The 17270-nt window shown below is 48.1% G+C and overlaps 1 protein-coding gene across 10 annotated transcripts in view; it reads right to left on the bottom strand.

Annotated features, from left to right (window-relative positions):
- cacna1c (calcium channel, voltage-dependent, L type, alpha 1C subunit) overlaps positions 1-17270 on the bottom strand; it is a 142996-nt gene that overhangs the window by 124008 nt on the left and 1718 nt on the right. The gene's annotated exons all lie outside the window — the stretch shown is intronic.

Here is a 17270-nt window from a genome sequence, read left to right as displayed (position 1 = left end):
AAAAATGTGAAATTTGAATTTCCTCGTAGCCTCGGCTACACCAATGTAATAATATCACAACAATATCACAACAATAGCGCTTTCAACTTGCAAAATACATATTTTATTGCCTGTTTATATATTGTATAGTTATCTGTATATTTTATATATATTGTCTATTTTGTACAGTTTTATATTTGTATTGTCCAGGGCTACTCAAATTAGCTATGAGCTACAATCTGGTACAAACATCTCTGTGCTAAATGTAATTGTACACTGTCCTAATTAACTTCTAAACAAACAAACAAGCCTGGACCCGCTAAAACAGGGGTGGGCAATTATTTCGGCAAGCGGGCCACATTTCATATTTAACTTCTATATCATGTCAATTGAACAATATAAAAACTGTAATTTAAGTATTTACATTTTTCGGCATTTTATTTCAACTTAATCATTCATGATCATATAAATGCACCGACATTAATTCCAATGCAATCATCCATACAAAATCGAACAAAAGGAAAAATATAGGGAGTTTCTGAATTTATCATTGATTGAAAATATTTGTTAAAAATATTCAAAGAAAATTGTTTGGCGGGCCGGATGTGGCCCGCGGGCCGTAAAGTGCCCAGGTCTGCGCTATAATGACATGGGCTTGAGTAAATTTCATTCATTCATCCGTTCATGATCTATATCGCTTATCCTGCAGTTAAGTCTCAATATGATTCACCCTGTCACCTGTCAGTCACATGTATGACTGCATGCATCATGCAGTCATACAGTCATTCACGTGTTCATCATCACGCCATATAGAAGCATGCAATGTCATTTTCATGTCATAGAAAAACATACAGCATTTCAGCCTCTCATTCACCGACTTATAGACACATACAATAATTCACCCTCTCATTCAAATCTCATATAAAGACTTATATGCATTCAGCCATTCATTCATACGGCATAAATTATAAATAATTAGTATAAGAGGCCATTCACTCCCTCATTCGCATGTTATAAAGAGACGTATATGAATGCATTCATCCATTCATACGGCATAAAGAGAATGACAACATTCACCCTGTCATTTGCATGTCATATAGACTTATATGCATTCATTCATTCATTTATTTATGTAGCATAAATGATAAATTATTAGTATAAAGAGACCATTCACACCCTCATTCACATGTTACAAAGAGACGTATATGAATGCATTAGTTCATTTATTCATTTATTCATACGGCATAAAGAGAATTATAGCATTCACCCTCTGATTCGCATGTCATATACAGGTCTGTCTCAGAAAATTAGAATATTGTGATAAAGTTCTTTATTTTCTGTAATACAATTACGAAAACAAAAATGTCATACAGTCTGGATTCATTACAAATCAAATATTGCGAGCCTTTTATATATTTTAATATTGCTGATTATGGCTTACATCTTAAGGAAAGTCAAAAATCCTATCTCAAAAATATTAGAATATCATGAAAAAAAAGTAATTTTTATTTTCTTAATTGCATTACAGATGATAAAGAACACACCTTCTCAGGTGGAGCTTCATGTCACCTTGAAGAACCAGCTGCGATGATTCTTCATGCACGGCTGCGTGACCGCTTTCTATTAGCCCACCGCAAATTACAACCTCTCCGGCTTAATGCTGGATTCACCGCACACACTCACGTATTCACACACACACACACACACAATACTAGCACAAACCTGTAGGTGTGTGTACACAACCATGCATACAACAGGGCGCGGTGAAGATCCAAATATGCACGGCGGCGTTGTTTAGCTCGAGTTTTCTCGTAATTATTGAATTAATCAAGGGCTGATGAATAGTCGAGTGGCTCCACGCGGTGCTGATTAGCGAGGATGATGGAGGCGGCGCGGGGAAAACGCCACGTCTACAACGCCAACCCGCGGGGAGGCCGGCGGGCAGCGGGCCGCTCGCCGTTTGAGTGTTTGTGGAACCTGGATGGCAACGTCGTCACACAGCGAGGAAAAGTGACTTGTACCTAGCTTCTGTTTCCTTAATTAAGTGATGTGTGTGTGTGTCTGTGTGTGTGTGTGTGTGTGTGTGTGTGTGTGTGTGTGTGTGTGTGTGTGTGAGCAATCATGGCGCCTTTCTCCTCCCAATCAGGTCTTCAATCTGTCAGACGGCTGTTGCCATGGAGTTCTTCTCGCCGCTACCTTTTAAAACGCAGCTAGGCAGCACAGCGAAGGGAACCACGGCAACCGTTTTATTATAAATCATTATTTACATTCTGTCAGTTAATTACTATAGCATTGAATTATTAGTTGTTTTATTTTTATTTTTTATTTTATTTTATTTTATTATTATTATTATTATTATTATTATTATTATTATTATTATTATTATTATTATTATTATTTTATTACAGCCAATGAAGGATGATTATTAAATGAATTTAGATAAATAAAATTATTAAATCGTTATTTACATGATGTCAGTTGATTATTACTATATTGTTGAAATATTAATTATTTTATCTTATTTTATTTTATCTTATTTTTATCTTATTTCATTATTTTGTTAGGGGTCTTGATGGGCGAAAGTTGAATACATTTAGATAAATAAACTTATTCTTTATTATGGTGGTAAATTATTACTGTATTGTTGAATTATTAATCTTTTCATTTTATTTTATCATCTAATAATAAAATATAAAATATAATCATAATTTTATTAGGAGTAATGATGGATGATCATTGAATACATTTAAATAAATAAAATTATTAATCATTATTTACATATTGTTGGTCAATTATTACTATATGGTTGAGTTAGTCATTATTTCATTTCATCTTATTTTATTTGATTTGATTTGATTTCATTTTATTTCAATCATTTAATTCAGGGTGATGATGGACGCTCATCAAATAAATTTAGATAAATAAAATTTGGGAGCTGGAACGCCTCTGAGCTGCACGTCCTGGTCCAAGTGGACCGAAGCGCCGTCCCTGGAGGAGACCTTCTCCGCTGGCAGAACATAAACCTGCACCTGAACGCCTATTGAGGCAGAGTTTGGAGGAGAGTGTGTTTGCATGAGGTGCGGCTCCTGGAGAAAAGCCCAGGAAGGTGCAAAAGCACCACGCTTCTTTCCATCATCTGTGCAGAAACGCAGTGTGTTTGCGGTAAACACAAATAAATCTAGGATTTCTGGGTTCTAAATGAGAATGTTGTAGCTTTTCTTCTGGAAAGGTCAGACCACCCCTGGAGGACGGCGGGGCAGCTCTGCAACTTAGCAGCTTCGCTGGGGAAGTTAAACAACTTCACACGGACGTTGAGATGTTTTAGGAGTCACAAGGGAGTGTGTGTCACACACACACACACACACACACACACACACACACACTGATGTTGGAGGTTGGCATAAGTCACTGATGTGTTTGAAGGAGACTGTGTTTGTTTATGAAGCTGCACATTCAGTACATTTCATTCGAGGGTCACAACAGCCAATCACGTGCCTCCGCCTCACCAGCAGCCAATCATCTGCCTCCGTCTCCTCCATCCCTCCTCTGTCCACGTCCAAACCATCTCAGTATGACTTATCTCCAGAACATCTCCCATGTTCTGTCCCTCTGATGGGCTCCTTCCTGATCTTGAGGAACCTCCACATCTCCACCTGTGCCTCCTGTCTTCTCCTCAGTGTCTCCACCGCAGACACCATGGCTGCGCAGACACTATGCAGACACCATGGCTGCGCAGACACCATGCAGACGCCATGGCTGCGCAGACCCCATACAGACACCATGGCTGCGCAGAGACTATGCAGACGCAATGGCTGCACAGACACCATGCAGATGCCGTGGCTGCGCAGACACCATAGCAGACACCATGGCTGCGCAGACACCATAGCAGACACCATGGCTGCGCAGACACCATGCAGACTCCATGGCTGCGCAGACACCATAGCAGACACCATGGCTGCGCAGACACCATAGCAGATACCATGGCTGCGCAAACATTATGCAGACACCATGGCTGCGCAGACACCATGCAGACACCATGGCTCCTCTGCACCTCCATCTTCACCTTGCCTCCACTTGTTCCAACATCTATGTTTCTATGTTCTATGAATGAATGCGCATAGGTGTGAATGAGTGAGTAAATATGTAATGCTACATGAATGAATGAATGAATGAATCTGGATATGATATGTGAATGAGAGGGCGAATGGCTGAAGGCAGCTGTAGAAGGCTCCAGAACCTCCGTGACCTTCAGTCCATGAAAAGCATTATGAATGAAAGAATGAATGCTAAGCTTTTAGCGCGCCAGCTAACCGTCCTTGTCAGGACGTCTAAGCATGGGTGGGAATTCAAGAACGCGAGTGTGTTCAGCTTCTACCGCAGAACGGAACGACAGAAATGGTTCCTCCCGAACCAGATGACGTGAACCTCCTGTGGACCACGACGGCGGCTAGAAGCTCCAGTCCGGTTGCTATGGGAACAGGCGCTCCTTCAAGGGACGCTGTTTCAACGTACGAGCAGCATGTGGGCCACTGAAAAAGGTGTGAACACATCTAAACTGTTGTTGTCTCCCACACTTTTTACAACGTGCTGACGCACATGATTGAGTGTACGTGTGTGTGTGTGTGTGTGTGTGTGTGTGTGTGTGTGTGTCAGCGAGCTCGTGTGACACAGGCATTTTGAGGAAGCCTGGGCGATTAACTCTGATCGCTGCCAGATGCCTGACTTGGAGGTGTAGTCACACAAATTTTGCATTTTGCGTGCGCACGCACACACACACACACACACACACACACACACACACACACACACACACAACAGCAGACAGACTGAAGCAGACAGCAGAGCACAAAGATACCGTGAGTGACAGCGAGTGAGAGAGGAGTGACACACACAGCGTGTCCAAGGTCCAAGATGTGTGTGTGTGTGTGCGCGCACGTGTGTGGGTGTGTGTGTGTGCGCGTGTGTGTGTGTGTGTGTGAGTCAGTGGGGCGGCTGCCATGTCCCTCCGGCGCGGTGTCGATGTGACCTCGGCTCAGAAGCACTGGCTCAGAGTTGCAGGACTGGTTGCGTGAACTTCCACCAGAGAAGGTCCTGGTCCAGCTTCTGAACACGTTGACGCAGAATAACACCTTCTAGAATACGTTCCAGAGGGGACCTCCAAACAGAGTCCATGATGTTCTCGCACACTGGTCATTGGTCGGACACTCCGATGTTCTTGTAGCTTCTTCCAGACAGAGAAGGTCTTGGAGGTCTCCAGCTGGAGTTCTGTTCCAGGAGGTAGCCTCTGGCGAGGAACCACGAGAGGGACCTAGAAGCCCTCAGCCCTCTTTTTGGTCTCCACATTGTCTGAGACTGTTGGATGAAGATGACCGCTGAGGAGGTCCAGGACCTCCCGTCCACGTACCTGCTGCTCAGGCACGTGGAGAAGACGCCTGGTCCACCAGACGTGGTCTCCAGAGAACCGCGGATAATCGCCGATGATGTTTTAATCAGCGAGAAGCGTCCAGATTTGTGTATTTCGCATCCCGCGGTGAAGAAGCTTCAAGGACCGCCGCCCCGAACGGACGGGCGTTTGCGAGAGGATTAATTGAATGTTTTCTCAGTTCCTCAGACGTCCACGCAATTCCAGCGGGCTCCTCAACATCTGCGCTCCAATCAGCTCTCCTGTTCCGCGACATTACTTCCTGCATCATTAACACTCGGCAGCCTGCTGTTTTGTTGAGCTATTAGCGCCGGCACGAAAAAAAAAATTAAACGCCGTCAAATTTGCATGGATTACACCGCCACGCTGAGATGTTTTCACGGGGAATCCGTTGGACTGATATTTTCCAGAGGACCTCATTGTCGGTTTCAGTTTTTCTTGCATTTTCCCACCGAGGAGAAGCTCAGATAGCCTTAGCATGGGAGGGGGTCATGTGACCGGCAGCGGCTGCTTGAAGGACAAGCAACATAATTAATCATTTGGAGAAGAGCTGGAGCTGCTGGGGTGTCATGAGAGGAGGCAAACACCAGGCTTTGGGTTCTACTTTGGAGATACTGGAGGTCAACAGGAGCCCACAGGAGGAGGCTTCATCTGGGCAGCAGACACACGGGAGGGACCAACCATGGATGGATGGATGGATGGATGGATGGATGGATGGATGGATGGATGGATGGATGGATGGATGGATGGATGGATGGATGGATGGATGGATGGATGGATGTAACTTAACTCCCCTGTGGGAGCAAATCTGAGTAGATTCTCAACCCAGTATCACATCGAATCATTTGCAAAGAAGTTTCTTCTAAATGTCGTTCTTCCTGTGTGAAATCGCCACATTGCCAAGTGAAACCTTTGAGGTGCAGCTGCAGCTGCAGCAGGTCCTGAAGCCCTGAAGCCCTGAAGCCCAGGGACCCTGAGGCCCTGAGGCCCTGAGGTCCTGAGGTTCTGGAGCCTTGCAGGGGAGATATTTAGCATATCCCATTTGCAGAGGATGTATGGTCTAATGACAGCACTAAATCATCCTGGGGATAAATTACATGCACGAGCTCTCGGTTTCACACGTGCGCAGATAACTCTTACGAGTGTGTGTGTGTGTGTGTGTGTGTGTGTGTGTGTGTGTGTGTGTGTGCCAGGTAACAAGGGCCGAGCGGCGCGACGTGGTTGGCCGCGTGTCAGCGCTAATAACTCCGCCCTGGTAATTGGCATGGAATATTGATAGAGAGGAAAATGGCCCCGAGCAGATCTTAGCTTCATTAGCGAAGACGAGGAAGGACAGGAACCTTCGGGGCCGCGGAGGGAGGGAGACAAATGGAGAGAATGCAAAAAGGAAAGGAAGGAGGAGAGAGACGGAGCGTCCATGGACGCCCGTGGAGACGACGGTCCCGGAGGAGGAGGAGGAGGAAGGCGTCGCAGATCCACCTCTCCATGCAGCCTCTTTCCTCCAACCCCTCCCTGGTGTTTGTCGTATCCATGGCGACCCGGTTAATCAGCAACCCCCTGTGCACGGGACGCCGTGCACGGAAGTGACCTTTGACACCGGCACGGGGAGGGGGTGGGGGGGGGAGGAGCGGGACTCCTCTTTTTATAAGATAAGATAAGATTTATTAACAGTAATGTTGAGCAGAAGGCAACAGGCGGAGATGAAGATGTGGATGGAGAGGATCAGGAATGAGTCCATCAGAGGGACGGCATGTTAGATGTTCTGGAGAGAAGGTCAGAGATGGTTCAGCCATATACAGAGGAGGGGTAGTGAAGGAAATGGTAGACCGATGATGGAATTAGAGGTCTAGAGGAAGACCAAAGAGAAGATTGATGGACGTTGTGAGAGAGGATATGAAGGTAGTTGTTGTGAGGGAGGAGGATCCAGAGAATAGGGTTAGATGGAGAAGGTGGATTCACTGTGGAGACCCCTGAAGGGAAACTCTCAAAGGAGAAGAGGACTTTGTCATAGGGGTGCAGGACATGTATGCCCGACACAAAGTGATGACTGAGATGGTTTGGGTATGAACGCATGCTGTATGCCGTTCTCCAGTCTGATGGCCGTGGGCACAGAGGAGCGTCTGAAGCGTTGGGTTCAGATGAACCTTCAGCTGAGCGGAGAAGTCCTCCTCCGCTCCCTTCTCCGTCAGACATATTGATCTGGGAGACAAATGATGGAGATGATGATGATGATGGTGATGGTGATGATGATGATGATCGGAGGAGGAAAAAACAGAGCGTCCCGACCCCTGCCACGCCCATTGCTGACCCTACGATGTGTGTGTGTTCACTTTACACACACACACACACACACACACACACACACACACACACACACACACACACAGGAAGGACACAGACCCAGGCACTCTTAGCAAACCTCATTATTTCGCATTTAAGGCTTTACTGGGACGCGGAGGCAACCTAAAATGGTTGGAGCCGTTCTGGAGTCACACACACACACACACACACACACACACACACACACACACACACACACACACACACACACACACACACACACACACACTATAGACGGAGTCCCGTAACAAGCCTGTTATAGCTATTATGACTCCAGAGTGTGAAAGTGAGTCTGGTCTTTTGGGAAGTGGACTGCTCCGCACAGACATACCTTCTAGCTCAGTCTCTGTCTCACACACACACACACACACACACACACACACGTTGATGCACACACACACAGCATGCATCTGCAGGGAAGTGGTCCGTTGAGCACACGCATCAACACTGGCCTAGATAGATGGGACAGCATGGGACATGGACGCACACCCACACACACACACACACACACACACACACACACACACACACATATGCCTGCTAAAGCCGCTTGTCTTCTCACACACACACACACACACACACACACACACAGTCAAGGACATGCTCGTGGCCTATATAGTCGGGTCATTTCAAACCGGAACACCTTAGCCTCGCTTTAATGGGAATTTAAAAAATACGGTGGAAAAGTGGATTAAGAGAAAGGAAAGAAGGAGTAAAAAAAGAAAGTAAAGCAAACAGGAAGTGTGTGTGCGGCTGGTGTGAGGGAGAACGGGCAGAACAGAGAGCTGGAACGGTACCATGAATAAAAAGAGGGGCTATCAGAGTGTGCAGGAGGAGAAATAGGGCACATTTTTGACTGCCCTTCAAAACCTTGGTTTTATTCATCCAGTCCAGCCCTGGTCGCTATGGAAACAACTCTTGGGAAGAAAAAAAAAAAAAAAGCAGAATGCAGCAGAAATTCTGATAAAGCGGAAAAAAGCGGACGGAAGAGAAGGAGGGCGACGATCGTATTTACATAGATGCCAAAGTGGCCGTCGGTCGTCTCGCGGAAACCTGCTTCCGGAGGTTTGCGTTGGTTGCCATGGATACGGCTCTGCGCCGTCGCCAAGGCGGTTTAATCAGATTAATGATTGGACGCATCCCGCTGACGATACTTCACGCAGGCTGCATTCGAAAAATCCAAACCTGGCGCCGACGGCAGGCGGGGGGGGGGGGGGGGGGGGGGGGGGGGGTGCTCGCAATGTTTATGATGGGATGGCGTTCTACGGAAATACGCAAATAAGCCTGCCAGCCGACATTAGCGGGAAATGCAGGAGCTCATTGATTATCGGTGAACTTCCGATCATTCATTCGTGCTGCTTAGCCTGCGCTCAGGGCCGCAGGGGGCGGAGCCTATCCCAGCTGAGGGCGGCGGCCAATCACAGGGCCTCATACAGAGACAAACACCATTCAAACGACCTCCTGAGTGTGTTTGGAGGAACCAGGAGAACAGGGACCTTCTGGCTTGGTGGTGGAGGTGCTGACCCCTGTTCCACCAAGCAGCTGAGATCATCAGCCAATCACAAGGCCTCATACAGAGACAAACACCATTCACATGACCTCCTGAGTGTGTTTGGAGGAACCAGGAGAACAGGGACCTTCTGGCTTGGAGGAGGAGGTGCTGACCCCTGCTCCACCAAGCAGCTGAGATCATCCCTTCTAGAGGGAACCCAAGGAGCACCGGTGGATGTATCTTCATCAGCTTTGCTCATGTCCTCTATCAGGACACCAGAGGGTGTGGTGTTCACGTCTCCTGGAGGTCTGTCAGCAGGTCTTCATGACACAGCAGACAAGACGGTCCACACACACACACACACACACACACACACACACACAATCAGCGCCACCCCGCTGACAGGAAGCGCTCCGGCGAGACGGACTGAAGCTCCGTCCGACGTGTCGGCTTGATTGCGTGGAGCTGCAGCTTCTCCTGCGGCGTTCCCCTCCGTGCGGGCGCCCAATCACGGCGCTCGGACCACTGGGGAGATCTTCTCACCGTCATCATTAGAACACGGCTTTATGAAACCTTCTGAGTGGGCGAGTGTGTGTCTCCGGCCTCACAGGTCACAGGTGTGATGGTTCCTCTTTGGGCGTTTCATTTACGGAGAAAATGTCCCGGAGGACCTTCTGGGATCACTTGTTGGTCTGGAAACCTCTTGTGGAGAAGCTGAACAAGACGAGGAACCTTCACCCGGCCTCTGACACGACCTCTCACCAACGTGCAACGCCGTACTGGGATCAATACCAAGATGGACCGGGACCTTCTGCACCCTCCAAACAACCAGCAAGGATCCACCACCAGAACTAGATGTTCCACCCGAGCCTCAGTCCATGTGATCCTCACTCTTTTGTTTCGCTTTGCCGTTTCACAATCCAGGTAGTTCCACCAAAGTTGATCTTTTGTTCCAACAAACGACGCCACCGTTAGCATAACAACCCCTTTAGATCTAGCTTCTGCTCATCAACACCAGAACCTGGACCCGCCCAAAACCCCGGCAGTTATATTGAGAAACTCCCCACAGGTCGTTAGAAGAGAAGAAGCCTCTTGGATGAGGCGTGAAACGTCTTCAAGGGAAGAAATTTGAGTCCAGTTCCGGATTCGGACAAGAATTCACCGTGACCTGGACGACTGAGAACCTCCAGACAATAAATGAATGTTAGCCTTAACCGTGCTAACAGTTAGCGGCAGACTCCACTTTTCCCAAAAGTTGATGTTTTCTCCCGCCCGATCCAGAAAGAGAAAAGGCCGACAAGGTTTCCAGTTCTCGTTCTCCAGCAGGACTTTTAAAAGCCGCAGCGTTGCGAGCGTTTCCTGCCAATCGTGTCAGGAAACAATCCTTTCCGGCGAGGCTTACGTAAGCAGCGTGAGCGGCGTGGAAACCCGGGCAGATGACAGCGGCCCGTCCGCGGTGTAATTCAGGGGTCAGGAAGGAAAAGGGCATTCACGCAGGTAATGACAAAGGCGGAGGATTTACTGCTCTGTTTGCAGACGAGCCGGGTGACGGAGGAGGAGGAGGAGGACGGCAGATCCGCCTCACGCTCCTCCGTGTCTCTGACGTCACCCGTTGTTTGCGACAACGGATGCTTCCCTCTGCAAATGTCACCTTCCAGAGCCTCCGTCTCGACCCGAGGGCGGATTTGAGTTCTCCAGAAGAGCACCTGGGTCAAAACCCTCTGTCCATCCCACGCCTGCGAAGGTCCTCCGCTCTCCTTTTCCAGCGAGAGTTGATTCCTCCATTCATTCATTCTCTACCGCATTCCGATTCTGGACGATGTGGGCGGGGGTGTCAGACGTTCGGCCCGCGGGCCGCCACCGGCCCACCAGGAGGTCCGATCCGGCCCGCGGATAAACCACAATTTGAAAAAATACATAAAAATCTATTTCTTCAAAATAAAAATGCAGGTCCTGTATTGTCAGCTGAGGGGCGCGGTGATTCGTCAGTGTTAGCAGCGTGAGTTAGCAACTGCTAACCCTCATCTTCAAGATGTCTTTGTCAAAATAGAGAAAAACGGACATGGAGTGAAGGGTTTGCCAAGAAAAATGGACCACTTCTTATTTTTTCCGTGAGGTTAATAAGAAACCCGTGTGCTCGGTGTGGATTCGGCGAGTTTCTGTGCAACGATGAGACTCAACGAAAAATACAACAAAATGCACGGAGAACTGAGAAGACAGAAGTGAGGCACAGTGTTGTTGACATTGCACTCGCTTTTCTTCATGAATCTCAGGCTGTTCGTCAAAGGAACAGTTCATTACAAATACAGATTTTTATCATCTCGCTGTTCTCCTTTACACTAAAACAAAGGAAAAAAAAAATTGGACTTAGAGTTCCTTCTGGGTAAGTGCGCTCCGATTTCTTGTCCGTCCCCTTGACATCAAATGAGGTCGTACCATCAAATGAACCTCCTCTATGTGTCCGGAGGAACCCGGAGAACCCTGAGGAACATCCAACCGGGACCTTCTCGTTAAGCTAGAAGCTCCGTGCCAAAGAGCGCTCATTTTACCGATTTAACTCCGGGAAATCGCCGACGGTCATTTTTGCCTTTTTAAGCCCGAAACAGAACCCGTGGAGACGAATGACAAGGAACCTGCTAGAAAAAAACCTTGGGTGATCAGCAAGTCGTTGGAGATACCAAGGTTGGCCGTTTGTCTTCCGCTTCCGCGGGATCGGCCTCATGAAAAAAACATCGGGCAGGCGGCGAGGATGTTGCTTCTAACAAGAACGTGTGTGTGTGTGTGTGTGTGTGTGTGTGTGTGTGTGTGTGAGCTATACCCTGCATGGCTGTGCAGTCAACCGCGACAGGGGTCAAAGTTGGACATGCCCCGGCTAGTGGTAGTTAAGCGCCAAGGCCGAGGCCAAAGATGAAATTCTCCAGATGAGAACCAGCGTTTTTATCAAAAGTTTTATCTCAGAGACAACAGCGACCCCGACCTGCTCGCCTTCAGGTGCACCAGGACCTTCCTCCGAGGTCTTCAGAACCCACGTTCTCTTCTGAACCTCGTCCACAACGGTTTCATCCGGGTTAGCGGAAGCTTTGGGCATAGTTGCGAGAAGGTTCGGGCATAGATGCGAGAAGGTTTCCTCATGGAGGCGGCCGACCTGAGCGCTTCCTCAGGGTTCTCCGGGTTCCTCCCGCAGTCCAAACACATGCAGGAGACCCTGCGTCGCCCAGATGTTTGAATGAGACTTGGTTGAACGGTTGATCGAACGAATGAATGAATGCGTCCCATGGTTTTCGCCACTCCGTCATCACAAACTCTCCAATGACGGCCTCAAATCGCTTGGATTCTACGGCGAGCGTTGCAGGACATACGGTATCCACGGTTACCGTTTCCCAGGATCCGATGGTTTAAAACCTACTGGCTTTTTTTTAAGCTAACACCACACACTGGCATGGCCCCAAATGCTTGATTCCCCGGGCCCGGCGTGGGCTCGCGGTTAGCCAAACGGAGCGCAACCCAGAACCCGGAACCCGACTTGTTCCTGCGGGGGTTTTGGACGGTCGGCGGCGTCCGGCGGCGGATTATCTTCCTCGCGCACGGGGCCACATCAAACGCGGCCTGAACCCCGAGAGAAAAGAGGGGACGGCTGGAAAGGAAAGGAAGACAAAGCAAATGATCTGCAGGGAGAGAGAGAAGGGCAAAGACACTTTATTAGATGAGGGGGGAGGACGGCGGCGGCAGAGGGAAGTGGCTGGGCATGAATAATATAAGCTGCCTTCTACTCTTGTCTGCCTTCATCCGTCAGCCTCGGCGGCAACTTGGGAAGCGTATGCACACACACACACACACACACACACACACACATACACAAGCCCGTGCTTTTGTCCGAGCGCAGAAAGTTAGCATCTCGCTGACAAAAAAAGAAGAGCGCTCCCGGGACGGGCCTCCGGGGAGCCCCATGTGAACAACATTAACGCGGTCACGTTCGTCCGCGGTTGTAGTTTTATAGCGGACGCGAACATTCTCCTTTAGCATCTCACGTTAGCCTGTGTTAGCATTTGCAGATTCACAAGCAGCGAGGGAAAAATGCATTATCAACACTGGATAAGAGGAGATAAATCTAATTCTGGGTTTTTTCATGGCTACTTTCAAGGATTTGACCCAGAAGCCAATTTGCAAGCGGAGCCGCGAGACTGCTTAGCTTAGCTTACTTTAGCTTAGCTTAGCATGCCGGGTGCGATTTGTCATAGTAAGTCACCGTTCAACCATCATCCTTATATTTGTCATTAAAATATAAGAGGTAACGTGTATATAATATACTTATATACATATTAAAATGTATAACATGATTAATATTCATTTTTATGTCAGAGTTTTGTGGACCGGCCCTCGGCGTGCCCTTCCAGTTTACTTTAGGTGAACAGCCGCGCTCCGAGACAGCAGCCAAAAAGGCAAGAGCGTACGAGATGGAGAGTCATTATTTCCACCGGTGGCTTCGGCACGGATCAATAGTGTGTGTGTGTGTGTGTGTGTGTGTGTGTGTGTGTGTGTGTGCATAAAAACATGTCAAAATTGAGCAAAGGCTGGGGACGCACCCGCAGACTGAGGAAGCCATGCAGACACAATGCATATAGGCAGGTGGCCACACACACACACACACACACACACACACACACACACACCGCCGATGCTTGTGTATTGTCCCAGCAGAGACGAGGACGGCGTCCTGATAGTGGGCTAAGAGCACAGGACGGCCTCTGGATAGATTTCCAATACTAAACTGGAGGCTTAAGCGAGTCCGAGTCTGGGATAATCCTTGCTTTCTCTCCTCCTTCTCGTCCCCTCGCTCCTCCCTCGCTCCTCCCTCGCTCCCTCGCCTCTTTTCCCCGATTTCATCCTTTTAACTCCGCCGTCCGCTCACTCCTTTCTCCGATCTCCTTCCGTCTGGACGCCGCTTCATCTGTACCTCCCGTCCCTCCATCCGCCCCTTTTTTTCCCTCCACAATGTGTTTTGCATTACGACCAGCTGTTGTTGAGTCACATCCTTAAGTTACAAAAAAAAAAAAAAAAAAAAAAAGGCATTTTGCTCCACGGTGAAATTCCATAATGTAGATTGACCTTTTATGAGTCACTAAATCCAAGGCTATGGCCGCCATAAGCTCACTGTGACTAACAGCTCTGTGAACGCGCACACTGGGAATGCGGTGTGTGCAGCCTTTACGGCAGCAAACCAATGAATGAATGAATGAATGAATGAATGATCAGCAAAGCGCCGTCACTCTTTAGCTGATCTCCAGGAAGGAAATCGGGATCTTCAAGCTGCTCCGACACCAACGGCGCCTAACCGATGTTAGCATTTGGAAACTTCAAGGATTGTACTGTGGATTTACGTTCCTTTCCTGAGAAGCACCTCATTCATACATTCATTTATTCATTCATTCGTCACCTATCCTGCAGGGGGGGGGGGGGGAGCTGGAGGCTATCCGGGCTGTGATTGGACGAGAGGAGGGTTCACGTCGGTCCATTCATAGAAAGACGGATCATCCATCCTCTCGCTCGTTCATTCAGGAACACGGAGAACATTGAGGTTCCGTCAGGAAAGCACGTCCGCTTCCTGTAGAACATCGTCCGATCGCTACCGGTCGGTGTCTTCTGCTTCCGATCTCACGTCTGGACCGAGGTCTGGTCCGACGCGCTTCCTCCCGAACCTCGGCGAACATGTGGCAAGGATTAGCGGGCTGTTGTTGATGGAGTTTAAGAGACAGTTAAAAGACACACACAACAATTTTCCCTCGTTACCTAATCTGGCCTGGACCGGCTCCGGGCCGTAAAAAGCCCCTCATATTCCCCGTAAACCGGAGGCCGACACAAACAAGCCGTCGCGAACGCGTCTTCGGGCCGCGTCGGGACTCAACCGACGGCATCTTTTGGGGAGCGCCGGTCGGAATCGGGGGATTTCGTTGGGGCGATTGGGCGGACGTCCAGCCGCCCATCACAAACCCATTAAAACCCCTCGCAGGCGTACCGGGCCTCTGGCACGGCGCCGGCCTGAGACAATCAACCTGCTGATTAAAACCAACGAAAACACTGACGCTGGGCACGTTACGTGCACGCTCCGTGCCCGGCCGGTGTAAACAACTGGGCGCAGGAGGAGGCTTTGAACAGATGGGATTTATGTTTTCATCTATATGATATGTGAATAAATAGGATATGGTTGTATGTTTCTGTAGGAGAGGGTGAATGTCTTTAAATGACATTTAAATGGAAGAATGATGACTGGTTTTACGTCTCTATGAGATTTTAATTAGTGTGTTTTTAAGACCGGGTGAATGAAAGAGTGAATTTTTTTTTTGAATTGTGAGTAAGAAGGTGAATTGTTGCATGTGTATATATGAGGTGAGACTGAGAGGGTGATTTTTTGAATTAAATTTTTATGAATTAAGAGTAAGAAGGTGTATGTCTCCATAAAGGGTGTGAATGAAAGGGTGATTGGCTGCGTGCCTCTATATGAGGCCCTGTGATTGGTCCAGGGTGACCCCGCCTCTCGCTCTGTGCACTCCATGGAAAAACCCAATGATCGATCAGCTGATCGCGCACCTTATCTGGAGATCAATCTATCACCACGACCGTCCGTTTCACGGGTCGGTTGACCCGGATTCTCAGCCCGGGGGAAAGAGGAGGAAGTTCGGGGTCCAACGAGACGCTCGGTTGAGTGTTCGAATCGAAATTTATGATATGTTTAGAAGATCCCTGAAGGTTTTCCTGTCAATCCCTCCAGATGGGACCGAGTTTGAAACCCGAACCCGCGCCGCCATCTGACTCCTCCATCGCTGTCGTGTCGCTGTCAATAAGCTAATGAGGGATGAACTGTCCGCGGTGCTGAAGCCACCGCGCCAGAAAGATTTCTGCTCGCCGCCGCCTGGACTGGACCGGGCGGGTCGGGAGTCCTAGCGTTAGCCTGGGAGCTAAAGGCGGATTTAGGGAGGGGCGTTTGTTTCACGGAGTCTGGAACCTCGTCGGGTTCTTTTCAGGGACCGCACATCGAAAAGGGATCTCAAATGGGTTGTTTAGAGGATGAACTGATGAAGTTACACACACACACACACACACACACACACACAGGTACATATGACAGCAGAGTAGAGCCATTAAACTGTAAAAAGCAAGTCTTTGCCAAGCACAGTCATTTAGAAAAAGAAAAGAAAGAAAATATAGAATTGTAATAATATGAAAAAATAAATGAATTAGATCATTGTTAAATCTGAAATCATTCATAGACAGCGTTCATTTTGCTAAAACTTCAATACACGCATATTTGTTATACATGCACCCATATATATATATATGTGTGTGTGTGTGTATGTGCAGGTATACACTATGTGTGTGTGTGTATAGAGTATATGTGTGTATGTGAGACAGTGAAAATATATACTGTATATATATATATATGTGTGTGCGTGTGTGTGTGTGTGTGTGTATGTGTGTAGGTGTGTAGGTGTGTGTGTGTGTGTGTGATTTAGAGTGTGTTATACTGTACATACACCAATGTAAGTGTGTGTTTACTCATGTATACAGTATTTTGTGCGTGCATGTTTGAGTATTTGAGTGTATGTGTCTGTGTGAATGCGTGTGAGAGAGAGTGAGTTATATAAAGATATGTATATGTGTGTGTGTGTGTGTGTGTGTGTGTATGCTGCAGTGTATGCTGCATGTAAACCTCCCTCAAAGCTGAACATCACTTTCCTTCTTCACACCAACTTGTGACATCGCAGCCTTTATAATGACACGCATGACGTCACTGTTGTGAAGCTTCACACACACACACACACACACACACACACACACACACACACACACACACAGAGCATCTCTATCAGGCCGTGTTGCAGCGGGTAACCAACAATGATCGTCTCTCCCGGAACCAACTGTTGGTGACTGTGCCTCACTGCGACACAAACACACTCACACACACAGACACACAAGCACGCACACGCGAGCACGCACGCGCACACGCCCTCTCTTTATCCCCTGTTGCTATGGAACCTGTCG

This window comes from Fistularia commersonii, chromosome 5 (assembly GCF_037954325.1).
Source record: "Fistularia commersonii isolate RoL2024-O1a breed Wild chromosome 5, RoL_Fcom_v1.0, whole genome shotgun sequence".
NCBI classification, from domain to species: domain Eukaryota; kingdom Metazoa; phylum Chordata; class Actinopteri; order Syngnathiformes; family Fistulariidae; genus Fistularia; species Fistularia commersonii.
This window is presented reverse-complemented; position numbering and strand designations above follow the sequence as displayed.